Genomic DNA, 7,775 nt, shown 5'->3' with positions numbered 1-7,775 from the left:
TGTGGATGGTTTTGAATTACCAATCTTACAGTTAGCAGCCGAGCACTTTAACCATTTGCAGCTCCAGGGACTCCAAGGATTCAAATAATCATCTAGAAATTTGAAACTCTAGTTGACAAGTGTCATTGTTAAGGTTGTGTGTCATTTTGGTTGGGCCATGATTCTAACTAGTTTAGCAGTTATGATGTAGTTCTCCCCCATGATGAGATCTGAAATAATGTAATCAACTCCATGATGATATCTGCTATGAGCAATCAATTAATTGAAAGACAGTTTCCTTTGGGTTGTGTCCTGCTTCCAGTATATATGGAAAATCCCTGGGAGAGGTGGCTTGGGATCCTGCATCTGGCTCATCATCATCTGGACTTGAACCAGTGGTCTGCTGTACTGCCTGCTGATCTTGGCATTTTTGCCTTCACAGCCTGGAATCAACAGCCTGGCATTTTACCTCTCAATCTTAGATTTGTCAGCCTCTGAAACCAATAGCCTGCTTTATTGCTTTCTGATCTTACGTTCATCAGCTCCTGCAGCTGTGTGAATCAGAAGTCTCCAGCTTGATGTTTGAACCATAGCATGGGACTTGCAAGCTTCTATAACTGCATGAGCCATTTCATTGAGATAAAATTTCTCTCTCTTTCTGTGTATATATATATATATATATATATATATACCTATATCTATCTATATCTATATCTATCTATATATAGATAGATAGATATAGATATAGATATATACACACACACATACATATATATATATAAACAAACTCACTACCATTGAGTAGGATCTAACTCATACTGACCCCTCCTTGGATTTCCAAGGTGGTATCACTGCAGAAGTAGATTGCCCAGTTTTCCTTCTGAGGATTGTATACACATACACACACACACACACACACACACAAAAGCTTCACTGGTTTGGCTTCACTGGAAAACATAGCCTAAGACAACAAGTCATTCCAGAGGACACTGATTGACAAGGTTATATGTTGTGCTTAATAAATGCTCCATTCATTTAGAATAGAAACATAAAATAATCATTTATTAACAGTCAATTTGCAAGAAATTAAGGAACACTTAATTGATCACAGGGCTCCAGTCTCTCACAGACTGTGCAATTTTAGGAAGAGGGCAAGGCAATACTTTCCTGAAATTTTTTGGGAGTTTTGTATCTTCATTGAATTACTTTGAGGATTAAATTATGAGATAGGTAGAATCTATTTGTTCTTCTTTTCCTCCCATTCAGCAACCATCTGTCTTTCACCTATGTTATAGATTGAATTGTGTCTCCCAAAAGTATGTGTTCTAAATCCTAACCCCTATATTTGTGGATGTAAACCCATTTGAGAATAGGGATCTTTTGTTAGGTTAATGAGGCCATATCAGTGTAGGATATATTTTAAGCCAATCACTTTCGAAATACAGAAGAGCAGATTAGATACAGAAGTAAGCAAGCACAAATAATAGAAGAGAGATGTCACACCACATGAAGATTTACATGGAACCAAGCAATAGAAGTGGAAAGAGATGAGGATTTTCCCAAGATCAGACGGAGAGAGCCTTCTCCTAGAGTCAGTGCCCTGAATATGGATTTAAGTATCATGGACTGCCAGAAGAACAAAGAAATCTGTCCTGGAAGAAGTACAGCTCCTTGGAAGTGAGAATGACCAGACTTCGTCTCACCTACTTTGGTCATGTTGTCAGAAGGAACCATTCCCTGGAGAAGGTTATTATATTTGGTAAAATGAAGGGTCAGTGAAAGAGGGGAAGGGTCTCAATAAGATGGATTGAGACAATGGTTGCAACGACGGGCTCAGGTATGGCAGGGCTTGTGAGACTGGTGCAGGACCAGGCAATATTTCATTCTGTTGTACATAGGGTCACTGTGAGTTGGAGCCAAGTTGACAGCACCTAACAACAATGGCAAACTGTAAGAAAATAAATTTGTTTGTTAAAGCCACCTATTTGTGATATTCCCGTTTTAGCAGCATTAAGAAACTAAGATATTCTACTGGTATTTACATAATGCCAGGTTCTAGTGATATAGCATGTAACCCCAGTACACTTAGCCACTGCCTTCTTGGAGTGCGTAATGAAATATAATCAAAACCAAACGATTAGTCGTCAAGTTGATTCTGACTCATGGTGATCCCTGTATGTCAGAAGAGAATTGTTCTCCATAGGGTTTTCTATGGGTGATAGTTTGGAAGTAGGTCATCAGGCCTTTCTTTTGAGGTGCCTCTGAATGGAGTCAAATTGCCAGACTTTTGGTTAGTAGCCTAATACTTAACAGTTTATGCAACCTATGGCATAACTCACTGCCACTGAGTTGATTCCAAGTCATTGCTGTCCCCACTGGGTTTCCAGGGCTGTAAAGCTGACTGCTAATCTTTCTTCTGTGGAGCAGCTGGTATGTCTAAACCACTGACCTTTTGGTTAGCAGCCAAATGCCTTAACCACTACATCACCAGAACTCCCTAGTGAACGTATAGCTCCAACCAAGTTGCTTGGTATATAGGAGATTGAACAAATACTATTTTCCTTTACTTTCTTCAAACTTACAAGCTGGTAGATATTTTTTTTTTCTTTAAAAAAAAAAAAACTTTTAAAATTATGAAATTCTGAATGATCCTTAATGTATGTTGTTGTTGTCACATGTCATCAAGTTGGACCCAACCCATAGCAACCCCTCCTTGGGTTTCTGAGATGGTATCACTACGGAAGAAGATTGCCCAACCTTCCTTCCGAGGAGTGGCTGGTGGGTTTGACCCGCCAGCCTTCTGGTTAGCAGTCAAGTGCCTTAGGCACTATGCTACCAAAGATCTTTTATTCACCCAATAATTATTTGAATGCATATGATGTGAATATAGGATTATTAATATAGCCTATGAGAAATACAGAGTTAGTCCTTGTTTAAAATTCATAATGTGTTGTCTGTTCAATACGTGGTGCAATTCAATGATTAAGAGAATGCAAAATTATTTAAAATGGTCCCTGTCCTCAAAATAATCTTATTCCAGTATTGTATAGAATTTTGTAGAGTTGTCAAACTCGATTGTGGGCTGCCTGTCATGAGTTGTACATTTTAACTCCAAAACACCGCTCTTTATCTTTAATCTTTGTTGTCAGTACATCATCCCTCATTCTGCCCCCACCCTCTGATGGAACTGATCATAGTCCCTTTGCAGTGAATGAGGCTTCCTGCAAGACCCTACTTGACTGTTAAGACTTAATAGTGTTCTTAACAGTGTAGTTGTTAGGTGCTGTTGAGCCGACTCTCACTCATAGGGATCATATGTATAACAGAACGAAACACTGTTTGGCCCTGCACTGCGCTCACAATCCTTGCTATATTTGAGCCCATCATTGCAGCCATGTGTCAATCCACCTCATTGAGGGTCTTCCCCTTTTTTGTTGACCCTCTACTTTACCAAGCATGATATCCTCCTCCAGGGAATTGTCTTTTCTGACCACATGACCAAAGTAGGTGAGATGAAGTCTGGCTATTCTAGTTTCCAAGGAGCATTCTGGCTGCACTTATTCCAGGATAGAATTGTTCATTCTAGATTAGGTTAGTACAGGCTAATCAACAAAGTTTCTCAAAAAAACCCAACCAAGCAAACAAACAGATCTAGTGGCAAATCCTGAACTCATTTCACTTAATTATGAATACTTGTTTGATGTGTGTCTTTCTAGTGTAAGTATATACTTTGGGAGGGCAGTGGCAGAGCTTATTTGGATTGCTTCTGTATCCTTAGTAACTGGCACTGAGTTGCTTAATATTTATTGAGTAGACAAAAAATAATAATAAATGAATTCTGCTCATCCCATAAAATGCACATGGTATTCTGACAAGCACAGAAAATAAAAGAAATAGAAGATATTTGTCCTCTCTGGTGCAGCCCACACTAGCTGCCTCGAGGCTATCAAGCCCCTTTAGTGATTGATTATCTCTTGGTATATTCTGATACTTCTTTTTCAGGAGCCAGTTACACAATTTATGGTTTATGATGTAGCCAAAATAAATGGAAATTCTTTGTTCTTCTGTGTTTGCAAAAGGCTAGACTAAACTATTTCAAAGGGATTGTTTTTAACTGTACAACTTCTCATCTCCAGGACTACGTGGGCATGGTGAAGTTCTAAGACAGGGGTGTGATATTTAACATACTGAAAACCTATTTTCGAGTATTAGATCTCTCCCTCTTTCTCTCTCTCTTTCTTTTTTTTTCCCTTGGAGCATTTTTTGAGAACTTGCGTTCAACAACATTCCCTTTGAGAAGAACTGAGTTTGATTGTCCTAAAGGAGAAACATGATTTTCTGAACAGTAGGGAGAGATAATTGAGCTTAATTTTCCTTTTTCCTAAGTTCTTGCTAAGGAGAACTAACGACTGTCCACAAATAAAACAAAAACAAATAAATTACTAACTCTGGTAAATGATAGGAAATGGGCTTCTAAGTATAAAGAAAAACCAGACAGTGTCCCAGCAGTGCCCTCCCCACATGGCAGAATTCAAGGCCACCCAGAAGCTGCCAACCAAATGCCTGAGAGATTCCCATGGAACCAGATGGTGCTGCCTGGAGATAGTGGTCCACAGTTTGGCATCTGGGCTCCTGAGTGCTGTCCAGCTGAGGGCTGTTCAAGCAGAATACTGACATCTATGAGGCCTCCAGCAGAGCCTGTTCCTCTCTTTACTTACAAAAGGATTTACACTCCCTGAAATCATATCAGAGATATCTGCCCCATGAAAATCTATAAGGCAAATTATGGCATTTAAGAGAACAAATTTAAAAGGAACCAAAAAAATAAAGATGTGGTTATCTTTTAGTCAAAGCTGGTATCAGGACTAGCTCTTTAGTATAAGAGGAGGGGAGGTTGTCCATGCTGCTCTCCTGCCTTAATTACCTTCTTAGACATGGCATTTCCACTGTGGGACTTTCTGCTTGGTATCTTTTGTGCTTAGTTGTGATTGGCAAAGGTGAGAAATGTTTTCATGATGAATGCCTTGAACAGAGATATTAGTTTTCTCTTTGGTTGATTCAGAAACATCTAGAACTTCAACTAGGAGGGAGAAGCACTAAGAAAGAAGGCATAGTTCCTGAATGATACCCATAGCAAGAAGTTATATTTGTATTGCTCTTAACATAAGGACAAAAATGACAATAAATGCAGAATATTACAAGTATAGCATGGTATTTCCACAATTTCATCTGTATAATGACAATTGAAAGTATTAATGTTAAATTTAAAAATTATGTAGAAAAACAATACACATATTGTAACTGTTCTTTAGTTACACTAAGAACCTCACTTAAACAGAAGTTTTAGCTTTTACATACTTCTGCTAGCTATACCCAGAGAAATTATGCATCTTCATTTGCTGGGGCAGCCCCAGTTTATAGCAGTTGTCCCAGAGCCCTGTCCAGTTTACTATTTCTCCTGGACAAAAATATCTTCTTCGAATGGTGATACACATTATCTCCCTTACTATACCTAAGGCACTCTGGTGGCATAGTAGATAAAGTGTTTGGCTGCTAACCATATCAGAGGTTCAAACCCACCACCAGCTGCTTTGTGGGAGGAAGATGAGACAACTTCTTCTGTATAGATTTATAGCCTTGAAAACCCAATGGGAGTCTCTATGAATTAGAATTTACTTGATGGCATCAGATTGTTGTTATTTTGTTGTTGCTAAAACTTGTGTTGAGATGGAAACAACATAGGTGTCCATCAACTGAGGAATGGATAACCAAACTATGGTACATACACACAATGGAATATTATGCAACGCTAAAGAATAATGTAGAATCTGCAAAACACCGCATAACTTGGATGAACTTGGAGGACATTATGCTGAGTGAAATAAGTCAATCACAAAAGGACAAATATTGTATTAGTCTGTTATTGTAAAAGTTAAGGAAAGGTTTATCTATAGAAGGAAGTTTTCTTTGTTGGTTACCAGGGGTGGGAGGGGAGGGAAGGGAACGCTGTTAGATAAATATTGATTTGGGTGAAGAGAGGGGCAATGTACCAAGTCTGTGTGACTAATATGACAGCACTGAGGATGAGAAAGACATAGAGAGGTACATGGGAGGTACAGACAACAAATATGAACCCTTTTGCACATATAGTACTGCATTGTCAAGGAAGGCAAACATGGGTATATGGATAGATAGATGGGTGGACAGGCTGTGTGATTGTGTCTATGAAATGGGGAGTGTATCCAAGTACGTATATAGGGTTGGCAGACAATGGTCCTACAAGTTTATGTGAATGATCAGAATTCAGGTGTATAGTAGAGCTGACAAGGGTCAAGGTTGTGGTCACTGCTTGGTCACAGCCAGCTACCCAAAGAGACCAAGTAGTTGAACGTGTGGGCTTGGGACCATAGTCACAGGGGACATCAAGCTCAATTGGTATAAAATACTACACAAAACATTGTTCCACCTCCTACTGTGGCGAGTAGCAACTGAGATCTTAAAAGCTAGCAAGCTGCCATCTAGATGCAACGATGTGTCTCTCCTCATCCAGAGCAAAGAAGAATGAAGAAAACCAAAATTCATGGAAACAATTAGTCCTAGCGACTGGTACACCATCTGATCTGCAGCCTATATGACTATGAGACCAGAAGAACTAGATGGTGCCTGGCTACCACTGTCATCCACTTGGAAGGGGATCTATGTAGGAGATCCTTGATAGAGAGGGAGAACAATGTGGAACAAAACTCAAAATCATTGGAGGAAAAAAAGGGGGAGACCAGGTTTGCTGGTCTGATAGAGCCAGGTGGAACCACTGAGACTATGGCCCCTAGCTGCCCTTTGGGTCTGGAATTGAACCCACACCTGTGGTTTCCAGTCAAACAGGGGACAGGCATATGAGTTGAACATTTACCTCAGGTAGATACATTCCTTGGAGAGAACAATCATGGGAGAAAGAAGGACTGCTTATACACAGGGAGACAGCTCAGGGGGCAGGAGACCATGGAGGGATGGACACTGAGAGGAGGTAACTGTGGGGAGGAGATGGGAGGGGAGCTGTTGCATTATGGTAAACTGTGGTCAATGTCATGAGACAAAGTATATGTGAACTGCTGTATGGAAAGTGAATTTGCTCTGTAAATTTTCACCCAAATCACAATGAAAAAAAATTAAATTACTGTATACAAAAAAACAAAACAAAACAAAAAAAACCTCGTGTTGAATATACCCAACTGTTGCAGTGTATACACTCATATGAACCCACACTTCTTTTATTTACTATATCACATACTTCTTGGATTCTCTTGGCTTCAACTGTCTCCTGTGCCTTTGGCCATTTAGTTTACCCCAGGCACTTGAGCACCAAATTTCTGTGGTTCTACCTAACCATTTCTGAAGAAACTGACCTCATTTGCATACAAACCAATGGTGCCAGTTATGATACCATCCACCTCCATACTCCTGCCTGGCCTTTCCCTGTTACCTTTGAGGAGTGAGATTCTAAAGACTCATTGTATCTCCATGCATAGGTAATGTGGCATGTGGGAGAGTTTATGTCCATGTGGCCAACGTTTGACCAAGGAAGGACAGGAACAAGAAGATAAATTATATTCCCCTCTCACCTGTGAGACACAGTAGTTCATATAGCTTCTTTGAAGATAGTTCCAGGAGATGGAACAAGCAATTGCATATGGTACCCAAGTGGTGGCCAATTTGGTAACATAGTACTATTTATTCCTCCTTTTTTCCTGCGATATTTAGTTTTGCCCTCACTCCTGTCTCACTGAGAAGGAACACAC

Source organism: Orycteropus afer, unplaced genomic scaffold (genome assembly GCF_000298275.1).
Source record: "Orycteropus afer afer isolate SDZICR_OR568_19922 unplaced genomic scaffold, OryAfe1.0 scaffold00081, whole genome shotgun sequence".
In the NCBI taxonomy this organism is placed as follows: Eukaryota; Metazoa; Chordata; class Mammalia; order Tubulidentata; family Orycteropodidae; genus Orycteropus; species Orycteropus afer.
This window is presented reverse-complemented; position numbering follows the sequence as displayed.